The sequence below is a fragment of the Pseudopipra pipra genome, chromosome W (genome assembly GCF_036250125.1).
Source record: "Pseudopipra pipra isolate bDixPip1 chromosome W, bDixPip1.hap1, whole genome shotgun sequence".
Classification (NCBI taxonomy): Eukaryota; Metazoa; Chordata; class Aves; order Passeriformes; family Pipridae; genus Pseudopipra; species Pseudopipra pipra.
In genome coordinates this window covers 26,684,198-26,702,399 of record NC_087580.1, presented here as the reverse complement: position 1 = coordinate 26,702,399, position 18,202 = coordinate 26,684,198, and the positions used below count along the sequence as shown (strand labels likewise).

Genomic DNA, 18,202 nt, shown 5'->3' with positions numbered 1-18,202 from the left:
CTCCATTTATAGCTTGTGAACATTTAGTTCCTAAATTCCCAACTGCTACCTAATGTACAGAACAGTGGTGCCTTGGTTGAATCACATATCATTGATTTCAGAGTGTCACAGGGATCTCATTGACAGGAATCAATTAGAATCCAAAATCAATCAAATATGTTCATGCACTATCATCCATCGAATTTGAATATCCCCACATTAATTGTAAGCATGTGAAAGAACCTAGAAATACATTTTGAAAAGGTACAGATATAAAAATCAGTCAACTTTGAGAAGATAATAGTGCATCTGAGCATGTTTCATGCCTGCTGGGGTAAGTTAATGGTGAATCACATCTTCCCTTCCCAGCACAGGCTGAGATATATTCTTTTTGGAACATGAAAATACCCAGGGACTGAAGGCAGAGGACACACCAGTCAATGATCCAGCATTATTTTATGAACAGCCTGTTACAGGCCCAATATCAAACATGCTGCCAGGATATTACAAAATGCACAAGTGTGTGACACTCTGAAAAACTGCACATTGTAAGTGAGCCACTGCACTTCACAGGGAAAGAAAGGAGAGAATTCCTGAATCTCTACCAAAAAAAGCATGAATAGATGTGGCCACTTATCCAAAGAGCTGTTACTGTTGCTGAGGACTCCTCTCTAAACACATTCACCTGTCATTCTGTCAAGGTAATAAATCCTTCCACTCATCACAGCACACTCAAAAGCACCCTGCTATTCAATGTCAGTGGAAAAATGGCCCAAAATGTCTAAAATATTTCCTTTTGCTCATGTAAAAGTGCTGGCATTTTACTTCCTTCCTGATAAGCCAGTGCCAATGGACCTGATTATTCTTTTCTTATTCAAAGCACATCAGTAGTTCCAAAGCACTCTCCATCTTATCAGGTGTCTGAACAGCACAGTTACTGAAACCAGTTTGTCCTGCTCCTCTCTCCTTCTGCCAGGCTGTCAGATAAACCCAACTAACTCTCTGTATTTACACACCATCAAACATAAGCTGTGTCTTCAACACACTGTAGCTTGTTTCTGGCATGTTACAGGTTTTCTGCCTGACATTAGTTGTACCCAAAACAGCAGCAGTGAATTAGCTTAGAACAAAAATATAGTCACTCCATAGCACGTAACACAAAAGGGACACAGGATAGAAAAAAAAAAGAGAAACCTTTTGTGAAGTAAGAATGATCACTCTCATCTCAGTAGTTCACAGGTATTTATCTGGTGCTACTTGAAAAAGAGCATGGAAACAGCAGGATTCAAATGCATTCAAAACACACCTGACACAGACCTCAAATGTAGAAAAATAATTTCTTTTTTTGTTTATTTCATTCTCCTGTCCTCTAGGAACTGTCTCTGATTTGCAAGGGGTGAGAAAGTGAAAGAAAGGAAAATGGTTACAGCCTCTGAAAGCATTTAAATGCCTTTACAGGTTTTGTCTGTTTCAAGACTGATTTTCATGATCCAACTTTCATTTGGCACTAAAAGACCCCCACAAAAACAAACCAAAAAAACACTCTCCCCAAACAAGCCTCTCGGCATCTCTCCTTCTCATTCAGTGTCTCAGATACAGAATTTTCAGTGCTGACTACTGAGGAATAACACAAGATCAACTCCTTCAGAAGGGCCACAGCTTTGAAGATTTTGCTTCCTGCACAACAACAGGGAATAGGCACAGCATCTCCCTTCCTTCTTCTCAGGATGACAGGATATCCTGGGATGAGCACAGTGTTGGAAGAGTTAAACATTAACCTGGCTGTGCCCTGGGCACTCTCAGCTGGCTAAATGAAAAGTTCTGGAATGCAGGGAGAAATCCTGAGTTGCAGTTCTTTGATTAAGTACAGCCTTCTTTAGAAGCTGAAGCTCCAGCCCCTGAGTGGAGGCTCCTTCCCACCACCACCCCTCCACTGACAGTCCCCCTAAGCAATAAAATATCAGCTTAAACATAAAAGGACAGTGGCATTCATCCTCCACAAAGACAGGACCAAATCCTGCAGCCAACTTGATGACAGAAAAAAAATTTAAAAGTAAATAAAGAATACACAGGATCAATTGCTTGATCCTTTGTTACATTTCCAGTATATGAAGAACTACACAAACTGGCAGTAGCAGAGTGCTCAGAGTACATAAAGGAGTGTGATTTCACCATTTTGTTAAATGTTGGTTTTACTAGATTTTTGTGTCTTTTATTTCTTTAAAAATATTCACATGTGAGATTGAAAAAAGTTTTTTTTTTCAAACACAGCTCTAGAAACCAACCCAGAATTAGGGGGAGAGGGGTGAAAGAGTAGCAATCACAGGTACAAGAATGGTCTGAATACAGCAAGTCACCTCCTGCCCACCCACCCTGGCACCTGACGGGAAGGAATTTTGGAAATGCTTAGGAACAAGCCAGCACTACATTTTAGATATGATTTTTTCATCTCTACATCTACAGGGCTTTAAACTGTTTTATGTCTGTAAGGGGGGTACTTTTGAATTAGATGATCAGTGGAGCATAGAGGCGTGAGAATGGAATCATATTAGGATGTGAAACCAGCCAGAGTATGGTACAATGTAACTTCATGGCACAAGCTAATTGTAAGGTCCATTGTGCTTTTTAGCAAGTCAGCTTGATATCCCCTATTATCAGAGCTGAGTTCTTCCTTGGTTTTGCTACATATTGCAAGATAGATACATCTACCCTTGAAACACAGTGGTAGAGGTCATACATAGGGGTGAGAAAGATGATGATGGGAGGAAGATTCTGTGGGCAGGGGTCGCTGGCCCCTTGCCCTACAGCAGGGCACGCACAGACTGTTGCTATCAGGTGATGAACAGGCGGGGTTTGGCTGCCATTCAGGCATCACCTTATACTGGGTACTGGCCCTACGTGGGGTAATGTGGAACTGATAAAAATGGGGTGTCAGGACTGCTGGGGTGAGCGATCCTCATCCTGCCATGGAGACTGTGTTGTTCCACCGGGACGCCCGCTAAGCACGGGCACCGACCAGCTGCTGCAGATCCTGGCAGCCCTGGCCTGTCTGTCTGGGTAAGCACAGGTTATTGATAGGAAGCACTGAGAGAACAAACTTTTTAATATCCTTTTAGTGTTCCTTTAATTCCCCTTTTATGTTTATGGTATTTTTCCTTTAGTTTCCCTTTTTACTAACCAATATCGTGTTATCCATAATATTGTGTTAAGATCCTTTTTTGGTATCCCTTTTCACTAGTTAATACTGTATTAAATGCTGTTCGTAGTATTTGTTTTAATGCCACCCGATAAGGTAGTTATTTTGTATCCTTTTTAGTTTTTAATTCCTCTTGTTAAGTTTATTACTATTATTATTATTATTCTCACTGTAATAAAAGATATTTTGTGCGTTTGAATATTTCTGGCACTTGTCTTTATTCCGGACATGTATCCAAACGAACTGTTACACACACACAGCTTCTACTGAGAAGCTTCTGTCCTGTCAGGGCAGTCAAACTGAACAAACGTGTTTTCTTGCTGCTGAACTTTACAAATGAAAAAAAACAAGTTACTGTTCTATGCCCAAGGTTCTGGATCCTGCCCCATGTATAACTTTAGCAGCTCTCCAGATGGAAGGGGATACCACAGCATTGGTGTTACTAGGAGTGACTTTGTGCATCCCCAGACATGGAGCTGTAGCTCACTAGACAGTGAGCAGCTTACCTGTTTTTCCCCAGGCCCAGCTTCCTAAAACTGAGGAAAGAAAAGCAAGTATTTGTTTAGACAGCACCACAAACCAGAGGCTGGATGGATAAAAAAGTAATTTAATAAGCCTCGCTCTCAGGAGATGCTTAATAGACAGAAACACTCCTTTAGAGGAGCAGCTAATTCACAGAAGCATCAAAGAACTTCAATCAGACATTCACTCCACAGGGACAAGGCAAGGTTTTCCTTCTCTTCATCTGAGGTGAGGTTAAGCTCTTTAACATGAACAGTGCTGCTACTCCAAATCTGCTTCAGTGCTTCCAAGTATGACAAAGGAAAGTGCAGCCCGTGAGTCTGCTGGGGAAGAAGAAACAGAAGAAAAATCCTTCAGCTGAGAGCAGTGTCCTTATTGCACAGCAGTGTGTGAGGCTGTGGGTAGGGAGCAGCAGGAATGTGCTCCCTTCCCACATGGCACTGGTGTCACTGAGAGCATTCTCCAGAAGACTCGGTTTTATCCAGGCCTGTTTTATCTTCCTGGGGAAAATGCTGAACTCTAGTCCGTGTTCTACCACGCTTTTTGAGGTGGGGATGTTTACAGCATGTGGCTTTCTCCTGTGGTTTACACATGGAAGAATTAAATAGCCTTAAACTTACACTCTTGCCTAGCCCTACCCATGATTTTTGGAAGCTCACAGAAGTTTATTTCTAGCTGCCACACGCAGTCTTTGGATATAGTTTGACACAACCACAGAGGAGCTCCATTCCCAGGCCTGCAGTCTTCAAGGGCAAGAAGGAATATTCTGGGATCTGCACATGTTGTTCAGGTGCCAGTGTACAACCTCAGCTCTGGAGGACCAGTGAGATTCACTTCCAAAGAAAAGTAAGTGCCAGGCAAAAAGCCTTGCTGTAATTACCGAGACAAGGACAGACTGTGCCCTGTTTTGCCATTCGAGTGTTTCGGATCACAGAGCTAAGACACAGCATCTCACTGCCAAAAAAGCAGAAATAAAGGTTCCAAAGCTCAAAGCCATGCTTAGGAAGCATTTATGACCCAGCAAAAGCACACTGTACCTGCGAGCAGGAACAGAGACAACCTGAAAAGTACATTTCAGAACAAGGTAGGTCTTTACTCGCAGTGCTGACCCACCCTACCCTAAAATGAACACCCCTGCAGTGTGTTCCATTGGATACAGAATCTAACCTGGGGTTAGCATGGCAGTGATCCCTAGGGAATATCTGCTGGCCTATCCAGTAGCCTCAGTAGAGGATGTGCTAAGGACACACCCGTCAGAGTTGCTTTTAGTTGCTCCAGTAGCTTTGCTCACTGGGCCATAAGGCATGCACCAGAAATCCTTTAACATCTCCAGTGTTTAATTAAGCATGAGATCACATTGCTCAGTTCCACTGTTAAACTGCCTCTGTGGTGCAGCCTCAGCTCATCTGGGCACTGCAGGGCTGGGCAGAAAGGCTCTGGGTGCTGAGGATCACGGCAGAACCCAGGCCCTGCTGCCATTTTGGGCAAGCTCATCTCAGGAAGCAAAACCCACCATGGAAAGATAATTTTTGGTGTGTCTGCAGGAACAAACCTGGGCCGTGCCATCCTCACTGGCAGTGTCATCTGTCCCCATCATGGGAGTGTCTCTCCTGTTCCTTAAGGAATGATACACATAAACCATCTCCCTGCGAATTTCATCCTAAAAGACAGCAGGGAGGAAACAGTTACATGTGATCCACAGCCTCAGACTCATCTCAGTGCACTTGCCAATGCTCCTTAATTCTGGAGTCACTCTTACAACAAAGCATGCAAGTCACCCTCCCAAAGGAATTTTCCAACAGCCACCTCCGACAGCAATAAGGGACTCTCCAAAACACCTCTGAAAATTTATTTACAATCATCTTCTGCCTTAAAACTGCCCATGCTAGAGTCCCAGGAGTGATGCTGTACAGAAAACAGGCCATTTAAGGGAAAGTAGTAATGAACAGGTGTGCCTCAACACATTTCCAGTCTGATACTGATCTGTTTCTTAAAAATCACATGCCCATCATCAGTCCTTGGTCAGAGCTGTGCAAAGCAATTCAGAGCTCTCTGGGCAGGTTGCACATGGAATTTGTGGACACAAGTCTTCCATGTGTCCTGTCATCCTGGGTTGATCTGGGTGACATCAGAAGGCAAGGTGGCCCAAAAATTGGGGGGAAAAAGTCTCCAAAACCTACACAGTCTTAATATGGACATAAGCAAGATGGAGGAAAACATCAGAAAGTTATGGTGTGTTTTTCTTGGGAAACATTCAATTCATCCAAACAAACCCCAAACTGCACAAGATAATCTTTGCTGTGTGTCCCGCCCCCTTTTTTTTTTTTTTTAAAGTGAGATAAAAAGCACTTCTACAATTTCATACTAAAAAACCTCCATGGATAAGAAGCAGTATAAACACAGCATAATGCAAGATGCATGGATCAATGTTGTGGAACAACTTAGTAGTGCCCCTGGCACCTGCTTGGATACAGAGATAACCCAGAAGTGAAGACTAAATGCAGCCACAGCAGCAGCTGCAACCAGCAGAATTCCCTCTCTTGAGAAAACCTGTTTTTATAAATTATGCCTGTTCTTAAATACAAAGAATAGAAAAAAAACCCCTAGTATCAAGACCTGTAGAGGCCATTTAGCTGCTGTAATGATCTACCCCATCAAACCTGAGACAAAAGCCAGGTACCTCCCATACAGAGTCATAGGCTGAATTTAGTTTTGAAGCCCCCCCTCCAGAAGGTTGGAATGTGCCATATCACTCAACAAACAACCCCACAGTATCCTAACAAACCCTAATGGGATGCAGGATCCAGCTCAGTGTAACTGCATGACCCTTACAGACCTTTTGCACAGGAGAGCAACAACTCACATGCCTCACATGCACTCCCCAGCCCACCCCAAATGCACAGAGGTGGCTTCACTGTACCCACAGCATTCTCCTGATCTGGTTCCACGCAGATGAGAGTGTGATCTCTCAACTGCAGTCTGATTTTGCTGTCTATTTTTGGCAATTTCCCACCTAAGAAAAATAAATCCTCCTTAGAAAGGCAGAAAACCAGACAAACGGTTAAACTGAGCCCCCCTGTGCTCTCCCCACTCTCTCAAGGCTGGACTGTTTGTTAAGCTGTGTTTCAACACCCACACGTCCTCAAACTTGTTGTGGAGGGGGCAAGGAGAAAGAGATTTTTTAATTCTCTCACCTTTCCTGTCTGCAAATAACTATAATAAATAGCAAGCTAGAGCCCAGGGAACACTGCTGCCAGTTAAATGCTCTCGGGATACAGTTTATCACAGCTGCCAGTTCCAGTCTAGGAGAATCTTTATTCCACTCCAAGGGAGTGTCATCTCTCCCACTAGACACGGGGAGCAAACACACACGTGGGGCCTCACGGCACATGAAGCTGATGCTGGACTGGGATCTTTGCCTACCATAAAATACTAAAAGTCCCAAGAGGAGCAGAGTTAGCAACAGCTCTACCATGGCATCAGCCAGTTTTAGTAACTTCAAAACCCACCTGGAGTCAAGGAATTGGAGTCACACCGGACACTCCTCTTTTATCTCTGCAAGGTTAACACTTAGTCCCAAAACAACCACCTTGGTTTGTTTTACACATTCCCCATGAAAGCTCACTTTCCCTTGCTCTGGGGCTACTGCAATGTCCTTTAGGACAAGCAAATGCAGCTGAAGAGACACTTGTTCCTCCTGGAGCTGATCAGCACGACAGGATCACCATAAAGAGGTCACACAACAATTTACAGATCCACTCACTTTTAAAGACTGAAAAGCTTGGCCTCAGAGGAATTATGCCTTTCTGACAGATCCCAAGCAAATAGCATTACTTTTAGAAGGAAACAAGCCATACAAGGACACTGTGACAGGAAAGAAAAGCAGTGCAATGAATTAGGCAATGCTTGAGATGGAGCCAACCTCAGAAGAGTCATCCTGAAGACTTCAAAAGAAGTGGCTGGGCTGCCAGACAAGGCAGTGCCATTGCACTGGGCCTTCAGAGCAGATCAAGTGCTGAAGTTCCACCAGGGTTCACCATTATTCCCTCAGCATCAGCAGTTGCCTCGGGATGCTCGTCCGCAGCGCCACGTCACCTTTTGCTGTGTCAAACACCAGGCCAGGAATTGCATCCAGCAAGAAATCTCCCCAAGAGCTGATGGACAGGAAGAAACAACAACAAAAAAAAAAGTTCCTGAAATAGCTGCACTGAAATAAAACAGGCATCACAACTTGAGAAGGGCTTGAGAAGGGTCCAGTTTCTTCTGCTTCCAGGTGCTTGCCATTTATCAGTGACTGCAGCTGAAGTGATTGATGAATTCCTCCTGGGGTCTTTATCATCCAGCCACAGGCACATACAGCCCCACTGCAGTGTGGGGGGTTGGTTTTGTCACTCCATGTGCTTTTGAGACATTTCTATTGCAGGAGGAAACGTACCCAGGGTTATCAAATCCAACGGGGCATCAGTTTTCAGCTTGACTAGAAACTTAATGACGACCCCAAAACCAAGATGCCTGCAGGGATTTTAATGACACCTGACAGGCAGTTTGTAGGTGTCTTGTTTGCATTAAATCCCCATTCTTAGCCTACATACTTAGCCAAAAACATTGCCTTTGATCCCTGTGCTTCTGTTCCCCACTTGTAGCAATAAACCAGAGGAGGAGAGGGAGGATCCTACTCCTGCCTGCACCTTCTGTGCCCAGCTTGAGTCGACCTGGGCAGGAAGAGGCTCACACCAAAGTGCTGCCCTGTCCATGGGTGACCTTCTTCCCTCCCACACCCTGAGGCTGATTTAATGGACAAGCATCCAGGGCTGCCAGCAGAACTCCCACCCACCCAGGGCAGGCAGCAGGGCAGGGCCTGTCCTCCAACATACACTTCACCCTCTGCTCTTGCTCTCCCTCAGCACTCCTGGCTGTCAGCTCTGATCTCTGGACACTACTTTAGTTTGGGAAAAAGAAAAAGTGCCACTTTTTGTAGTCTCAATATTTTTTTATCATCTCCACTCAAGTGTTCCACTGTCTGCTGCACAGTGGGAGGGAAGAACTCTGGCCAGTGAAAGGAATTAGACATCTACTCCTCACTACTTCCCTTCTTTTGCCCCCAGAGTCTCCATCTGCCAGCAACTGTCTCCAGCTACTCACTGCTTTTCCAAAGTGCCCTGCTTATCCCGCATGTGCACACTTCTCTCCTGCTGGGATCTGGCCCAGACAAACCTGAAAATACCTGGAAGTGCCACCTCCACCAGCACTTCCTCCACAGCTGCTTTCAAGGATTTCTCTTCAATTTGCCAAGGAAATGCTTCCAGATCATACTTCCATCTACAAGTCAGAACAGCAGCCTGCACCAGGACTCCTGCTTGTTTTCCCTGCACTTGCTGACAGGAGGTGCAGAGGCAGGATGTCAGCACTTCATTACCAACAGCCTTAACGGGGCATGACTCCACTTTTTAACCTTGGAAGAAGAGCAGCTTTTCCTTTCCCTCTCCTGTTTTTTGGGTTTAGTTTTTTTTTACCTTCTGAATAAAAGAACACATGTGTAAATTGAAATAATCTGAACCCAACTTTTAAGAAGACTGACACCTTTGAGCAGCTTCCTCTTAACCCTCTCTCCATGTTGGAGGAGTGGCCAGATGAAGAGTTACCAGCCCATCCTGGCTTCCAGAATGGCACAGCTGGTGGTTAGAGATTCATCTCACAGTTATCTAGAATATGCCCAAACTTGTTCTGCCCTTCCTAATTCCTAACTCAGACCAATGGCTCCAAACCCAGCATCTGGGAGGCTGATTAGGTTGGCAAGAACATTTCCCTGTGTGATAACAGTGTGGGCACAAGGACTGGGAGTGTGTCATAAGAAATCTGACTTGCATACATGGGGTAGGAGACAAAAAAAAACACAGATAAGCAGAAAATGTTTGCAAGGAAGAATTGGCAGCAAATCTGTCAGAAGATTAGTGCAGGTGACTATCAAATACAGGAGAAAACATGATGAAAGGAGTAACTCATGACTCTTTATCTGAGCTATGAAATGAACAGTAACTTCAGCCACTGATGATTTTGTTTAAATACAGAAGTGAGTTTGCAGTTGTAACATTTTCCACATTAAAGCCTACAGCTGGTAAATAATAAAATAAGCAATTAAAAAGCAATCAAGCTTGCTGCATGAAAACCTCTCAAACAGGCTGCTTCAAACAACAACAGTCTTCTTGCTCCCCTCCTTCCCCCAAGCCCCAAAACTTCACCACATCTCAGGTCTGTACTACTCACACACATCACTTGGCAGAGGAAAGCCACACAAAACAAAAGATAAAGAATAATGACTTGTTTTGGTAGGTACTGATGGTCACGTGTGTGGAATGGGAGGTCCCAAGAGGAGTGTCAGCTTGGTGGATGGTCCCTCTTGGGAAGTACAGTAAGTCACCTGGCTGCAAGAAAATTGATATATTCAGGGCACCAGGTCAAACCTTATTGCAGTCAGAGAAAATACTCTCTGAACAGACAGTCTGACAATATATATCCTTTAGAATCACAAAATGGAGCAGTCCTGCAATGTACACTTTAATAACATAAAGAACACTAAGCCAGAAGTTCAGAACCTTAAACTTTCCAACCTGCTGTCAATATTTGCTGAAAACATGAAACAAGCTTTTTAACATCACAGAACACACAGACTCCCACTGAGCTGCAGGAAGAGGACAAAGAAGCAGCTGAGATGGACCTGCTGGCAACACAGTGGGCTGGCAGAGGAGCAGTGAAATGGGGATTTGGTCAGATCACATCAAAAGAAAAGGCTAGTATTCCACGAGAAAAGCCAAATGTTCTATAAAAATGGTAATCTGTTACAATACTGTTGTCTGAGATTTTCAGTTAAAGCACTTAAAAAACAGGTACGACCTTCCTCCTCCTCCTCCCTATCTTTCTTCTCACCTATGTAAATTAAAACTCCACACTGAAAAAAAACTAGATAAGGAAAGTCAAGACAAGAAAGGTGTAAAGCACATAAAATTGCCTCCAAGAAGGAAATAAAAGTTTACTTATGGCTTGTCCTGTAAACACCTATAGAGTTGGACAGCACAGTCAAAGAAAACTGCCTTCCTTACCAGAGTGGGGACTACACCAACCAAGAGTGTTCTGAATTCTCTTCATTTGAAAGATGGAGAAAGGAAATATTCTAGAAAGATGTTTAGGGAGGAAATAGAGTCAAACAACAGCATCCCTCTCAGAGGCAGCCACAAAGAGACAACCAAACTTTGACACCAGCCACCCAGAAGAAATGGGTCACAGGAAGTGAACAACAGCAAACAGAAGAAAAATAAATTAAAAACTTGGATAACTTTTAAGCCCATCATTATTCCATAAAAATGAAAGGCACTGAAGTCTGGTCCAAAATATTCCAGAAATGAAAAAGGGAACTGTAATTTACTAGACTTTGCATCACCCAGTACACGATGACGACTGAATATTCCCCTCTGTCAAACAACACAGCTCATGATGTCAGCATCCCACCCAATGTGTCACACTATTCCTAAAACACCTACACCATCCAACATGTCACACTATTCCTAAAACACCTACACCCAAATGCAGCTCTGGACACTGAGAAGAGCAGAGAGAGGCTCCATAACAGGCCAAAAGGCAGAGAAACTCCTGAGGATTCCAACATGGAGCAGCACCACCAGCTGGACAAGTAGCACTTCAAAAGCAGGTAAAACAGAACAGGACAAGCACCAGATTCCCTGCTGACACTCAGTAATCTTCATGAAATGTTCCTTTTATTCCAAAAATCAACCACCAACCAAACACTTGAATTTCAGGTTTGGAAAAAGGAAGAGCAATTAATACAGCAAGTTTATATGGGGCTTGGTTCATGCTTTTCTTTATCAGCCAAGGATAAATATTTAAATCTCATTCATCAGAACAGTGACAATGTTCAGTGCAGCAGTAAGTCTCAGTGCACAGAAGGATTAGCCTGAGGGATTACAGGCAGCATGTAAAAGCATAAAAATGTTTTAGAACCATACACAAATCCAGTGTTTTTTCTGCACACAACTCCACAAACATGACCGAGGAGTCAGGGTGCCCAACCTGGAGAGTACTAGTCAATTTACAGAAATAACTGGGGGTTTTGGCCCATTATTTAAATACTAGAAGCAAAGGATACCTTTAAAAAAGGATACAGACAACTATCACCCAAATTTCTCGTGCTCACAGTGTGCAAACCCTCCCCTCAGTTTCACAGCCACAATCACTGCCTTCAAGAAATGGACCACTTTTAACTTTTCTGGCAATCACAGCCCAGACCACCTAAGGCAATGAAATTCTCATACCTTTAATATGAACTCATGTGTGGGATTCCCAATCCTATCTTCTGATTCCACATCATATTCCCGAGCTAAAGGCACCCTTGGTTTATGGAGCCGCCAGTGTTTCTCGCCCTCCAGCTGAAGGATAAACACCTGCAAAAGACCATAAATCCAAATCCATAAGGAAGTAATTCCTTTCACATTAATTTTTAGATAGCTGCAATTCAGAGAAATTTAAATTTGAACTATTTTTTTTTGTCTCTATTTAGAGACAACAGACAGAGGAGTTGTGAAGTGGGATCTGTTTTATCCTAAGGCAGGCATTTGGAAATCCCTGTTTCTCTCCAGTCACTTAAGTAAGTGCTAGAGAACTAACCCAAAAGGAACATCTGCCACACAAATATCCAAAATTTCAGGTGAAAGAGGCTTATCCCCAACAGAGCATCAGAAACCTCTATAGGGTGCCCAGTGGGGGTAGATGGCATGAGTTAGAAATGCTGGATGTGAAGCTGCTGAATAACAAGCATAAGGAAAATGAAACTCCAGGTGTATTGAATGGAAATGAAAATATTAAAAAGCAAAATACACATATAAGGATTGGATTTTTTGATTTGGTTTAAGTGGGATAGTCCAATTTTTTCTTTATAATGCAGTGTATATTTGTATGTTTCTTTTAGAAGCTGATTTAAAATGCAGTTGGACCACAGGAATTCATCATATCAGTAACTTCTTAAAAACAGCAGGACCAACAAGCACAACCAGTCTGCTGTTACAGTCCAGCTGAAGAAAGAGCAAGTACTTAGTAAAGGAAAAAGGACTTGTAAATTCTTGGGGCCTGAATGAAGTGAAAATGAAAAAACAGTTGCTAGAAAGCTTCTGCAGCTGTGAAAACAAACTTCTCTTTTTATCTAAGGGAAGTACCAGGTCTGGAAAACCCAGTTTACATGCTATTATGATTAGATATTACTATTAGTAAATTTTCAGCAAAAATATGTAAGAAAAACGACTACAAGGAAACACAAATAAAAAAACACATTTTCCTATAATGTTTAGTGGGAGGGAGGGTTAGAAGCACACACACAACAGCAAACACTGCCACCAGCAAAAGCCCATGCACAATTTCACAGGCAAGGTTGTGCTGTCCTACCTCAACATCATCATAGTGAGGAGGAAGGCCCTGGGATCCCTGGGCAGTGATGTAAACATTGGACCCCACCAGAGACCCAAAGGAGCACTCCAGCTTCTCCTGAATCTTCCACAGCTCCTCCTGTAAAAAAAAAGATGCTGTTACTTGCTGAAGAGCTCAGCCAAGCCCAGCCCACACCCTCCCCATGGCTTGGGAAGAATGATCACATCAGGGACACAGAGGCTGGGAAGGAAGGTGCTCTGGACCAGTGTTTCTCCTGAAGGAGAGCACTGGAGATGCAAAGGGGATCTGCCATGAGAGTCATTGCTAAGCCAAAAAGTCTGGTGCCCCAGCCTGTGTTTGTTCTCTTCCCTGTGCCATCTTTAGGCTGCACAACCAGACAGACAAGGCTGAACAGAGGAAAATAATCCCACAAACAGCAAAACACCATAAGACAAGAAGCACATGCAGGACCTGCATTCTCTCACCAGAGAGAACATACAAAGGTTAGAGACCTTTCCCCAGTTACTCCAATCATTTGGGAATATTCAAAACCAAACTTGACTCATCCACACCCCACATGTGACAGACAAGGCACCGAAGGGAAACAGCAGAACGTGCCAAGTACCAGATCCACACAAGTGCAGCTTGGCCATTAAAGCTGACAGCAGCCAGGAACACTATACCTGGGACTCAGCTTGTATTTGGGATCTTATTTGGGTCCACCTCACAATTCAATTGTGTTGACATCTTCAAGACTACCTGAATCAAAGCACCTCCAAGAATCCAAGTCCTTTACACAACTGTGCAGCACCACTGTCTCGTTCTCAAACTCAAGGACTGAGAACACTCAGCTAAAATGGGCTGGTACCTTTCCATGGTGCAATTCACTGGCAAGAACACTGGAAATATTTCACATGGTTTCACACCTTACCCTCCATTAAAGGGAAGTGGCTCAAAAGCCACAAAGTTTGCACAAGGAAACAGTGGGGCAGAAGGGATAATTTAAGCACAGATGCCTAATCATCAGTTTTGTGCATTTGGTTTTGTTTCCAAACTTTTATGTGACAGAGAAAAATTTTAAAAAGAATATATTATTACACATACTATAGCATGAATCAGATTTTGTTCTTACTGCAGAGCAGTGAAACATGATGGACAGTGCAAAAGTATAAACTGTGTTTTAATACAGCTCATGTAAAGATTTCAGCAGGTCATCAATGTCAACCACTTCCCCTGGGGACAGAGATGAAGCCATGTCTAGTGCAACTCAAGCAAAACACACCACATTATTAAGCCAGCATCAATTATATCCAGTGAAACAATCCCACCTTAAATCTCTGAGGCTGATGAAACTGTACTCTTGCCTTTTTCTGGTCAAAATCCTTCTTCAGCTGCATGTAATTCACTTTGCCTTCTTTATTTAAAACCTTCTTCTTTCCATTCACACACTGCAGATATTCACATCTCGCCCATAGTACAGGCCCTGGCTGCACAGCTCCTTCAAGTCTGACAGCTGGAACAGGGACAGGCAGTAAGCAGCCACCTGGGGATCATTTCTCTGGATGAGCAGTGGCTTTTGCTCCCAGTACTCCTTGAAAAACACCTCTTCTTTGATGGGGGAGATCAAGCTCCCGAAGAGGCTGTCTGGGTTCTCAAAACTCAGGACTGAGGGAGAACAAGCTGCTTCCAGCTTTGCTCGTTTACGCTGTGCCTGTGTTTCTTTTCCCATTTCAGCATGCTTCCCTCCTTTCTTGGGCATGGTTCCTGTTCAAGAGGAGAGAGGACCAAAACAATCAACCAGCAACACAACCTCAAGAGCTCACAGGCCCAGAGCAACAACTCTTACCCTACCCAGTGGGATATCAGAGTATCCCGGGAACAGCTCTGGTTTCAGAGCCTCACTATTTGCTCCAAAGCATTAACAGTTTACAGAAGACAGGGAACATTGTTAGGCCTTCCTGTTGATGCTCTGGAATTACTACATTTACAAGTTTAAAACTTGTAAAATTTACCAGTTTAAGAACTAAAAGGCCAAGATTCTGCTTTCAGTCCTGTCGAGCTGTCAAACTTTGTTTATGTAGAACAAAAAGAATTCTTTCATACAAGCACAGACATTTCATTTTAAAGCTGGAAGTCATCTACCTTGTTTTTCCCAGGCAGATAGTATGATTGTGTACCATTATGCCAAAATAAAGAAGTTGATCTACAAATGGTTTGGCTGCCAAATTCTCAGGAAAGTTAAGGGGAAAATCAAGTAACGGTAGGTAACTGTGCAAGTCTGGAAAGCCAACACCTGAGAAGTTTGAACGTGCTGATGCCATAATTTCTAAGTAAAAATGACAGCTCTACTCCCTACGCCCATTTGATAGGAAATGCTATCAATTTGTTGAGATACTTTTATTTACACAGATCCCGTATTTTGAAACTTAAACTCCAGTTCCGGTATTTACATGCAGCACTAAGTTCTTCTGTGCAGCAGGACACCCTTGCTGGCCCACTAACTCCTGGGCAGTGTTTCATCAGCAGCTCCTGCACAGCCTGTCCCTCAACAGTAACCGAGGGTCACCTCAGCCCTGCAGGAGGGAATTCACATCACCTCCTTCCTGAGAGAATGAACATTCCCAACTGCAGCATGAGGCAAGGGAATGTGTAAAAAATTAAAGACTGAAAATCAGTCCCTGACTGACAGCAAGATCTGAAGATGCTGCTGAAGGCACCAAGATCTAAAGCTGACATCCCCAAATGACAGCAACACAAATGCAACCAAGCCTGGATTAAGAGTTTTGAATTCCAGACCTAAATCCATTGTACCAACCTCTCAGCTCATTCACACTGATTTAAAGAAGTTACATTCAGATATTTACTATTCATAGAACGCAGCTTCATTTACAACACGTGCTGTTCTGTAGCGTTCTGCTGGTTATTACAGCTGTTCCAAGCCCCCTGCCATGGGCAGGGATACCTTCCACAAGATCTAGTTGCTCAAACCCCCATCCAACGGGATCCAACCAGGCCTTGAGCACTGCCAGGGATGGGGCATCCACAGCTTCTCGGGGCAACCTGATCCAATGCCTCACCACCCTCCAGCAGAAAAAAATTCTCCCTTACATTTAGTCTAAACCTAAACCGTTCAGCTTAAACCCATTGCCCCTTGTCCTGCAGCTACAGGCCCTCATAAAAAGTCCCTCTCCATCTTTCTTGCACCACTTAAGTACTGATAGGCTGCAAGGAGGTCTCCACAGAGACTCCTCCAGATTGAGCCATCCCAACTCTCCCAGCCTGTCTCCGCAGCTGCTCCATCCCTCTCATCATCTTCCTGGCCTTCCCTGGACTTGATCCAACAGGTCTGTGCCCTTCTCACGCTGGGAGCTCCAGAGCTGGATGCAGCGCTCCAGGTGGAGAATCACCAGAGCGCGGCAGAGGGGCAGAACCCCCTCCCTCACCCACGGCCCGCTGAATGGGATGCGGGATACGCCCGGATTTCTGGGCTGGGAGCTCAGCGCCAGCTCAGCCCCAACTTTCCATCCACCAGCACCCCCAATTCCTTCCGTGCCGGGCTGGAGGACAAACCCCAGCGCAGAACCCCACACGGGAGCAGCTGCTCCCCGCCAGGGCTGTTCCCTCCCACACCACGGCAGCTCCCTGGGAAGCGGCGGGAATACCGCCGGGCACAGCGGGAATACCGCCGGGCACGGCGGGAATAGCGCCGGGCACAGCGGGAATACCGCCGGGCACAGCGGGAATATCGCCGGGCACAGCGGGAATACCGCCGGGCACAGCGGGAATACCGCCGGGCACAGCGGGAATACCGCCGGGCACAGCGGGAATACCGCCGGGCACAGCGGCTCCGAGGACACGCGGTGTCCCCGCTCCCCCCCTCCCGGCTCCCGCCGCCTCCATCCAGCCCCTTCCCGTCCCGCGGCCCCGCACTCACCCGGGCAGGAGGGAGGATCGCGTGGGATCGGGGCGGGCCGGGATGGATCGGGGCGGGCAGGGGAGGCGAGGCCAGGCAGGATGTGCCGGCTGGAAGCGGGAGGCGGTCCTGCCGCGCTGGGAGTCACGGGAGGAGCCGCTTCCGGGCGGCCAGTAGGAAATCCGGCGGCATTCCAGTGGCATTCCAGTGTGTATTCCAGTAGGAACGGAGCAGCACTAAGGTTAATCAATCTGCTTCATACAACGGTGCCTGGGCTTCAGCTGCGTTATTTATTTTTTTTTTCCTGGACCAAAAATCTTCTTCTAGAGTCTCCCTGAGTCTCCCTCAAATAAAACTTTGGAATCCTCACCGAGCACGTGAAAACTTCCAGAAATATTTTTAGATGCCTGTTAATGGTTTGGTTTACGTTGGCTAATGATGTCAGAAACAAAAGAAAATGTTAGGTAGGCTTTGCTGAAGCTTTGTTCTTGTGTACTGGCTTGAAGGATACGAAGCAGAACTAGCAGAAATAAAAAAGGTGGATTCTGGAAACCTCAGCAGCCTTACAGTGCACGGCTGCTGTTGGTACAAAGTTACACTGCCATAAGTGTAACTAGAAGGACCTTTCAATGACAGGTAAGAGAGGGGACTGTGTCCTGTCAACAACTTAAGGAGGGAGAATAACAGAGCCTTGCACATCTCCAACACCAGTTCAAATCCTTCCCTTTACGGAAGGTGGTTTTCAGCCTTGTTCCTCCTCACAGTGTGGTTGTTACACAGTCATAACTTCTGCTTCCCTGGCACTAGCTGGATCCTTTGGAACAAATGTCGTGATTCCAGTGGGTTCTGCATTCATGGATGCATCCAGCAAATTCCTGTGTGCTGAGCAGAGAAAGTGGCAAAGTATAATATATAGAAAAGGGGGATGGAGGAGAGAAAAAGGCAAACGCTGCTCATACTGTTCAGTCCTTGTTCCTTTACCACCTGGACCGCTCTGTCGCCAGCTGACCAAAATATCATGGTCACTTGAACATGAAATAAGGATTAATCAGCATGTGGCTGGGTTACCAGCAGAGGGATTTTGCCAGGGGTGAACCTACAGCTGTCCTAATTGTAGAAATGTGTACAAATTAGATTAAAAAATTTAAGTTTCTCCAGAAAGC

The 18,202-nt window shown here is 44.8% G+C and overlaps 1 protein-coding gene and 2 pseudogenes across 1 annotated transcript in view; 1 reads left to right on the top strand and 2 right to left on the bottom strand.

The window, feature by feature from the left end:
* LOC135405598 (zinc finger protein 850-like) overlaps window positions 1-18,202 on the bottom strand; it is a 598,288-nt pseudogene that overhangs the window by 221,334 nt on the left and 358,752 nt on the right.
* LOC135405256 (zinc finger protein 260-like) overlaps window positions 1-18,202 on the top strand; it is an 88,863-nt gene that overhangs the window by 22,383 nt on the left and 48,278 nt on the right. The window lies entirely within an intron of this gene.
* LOC135405306 (ribosomal oxygenase 2-like) lies at window positions 3,767-14,885 on the bottom strand (annotated as a pseudogene).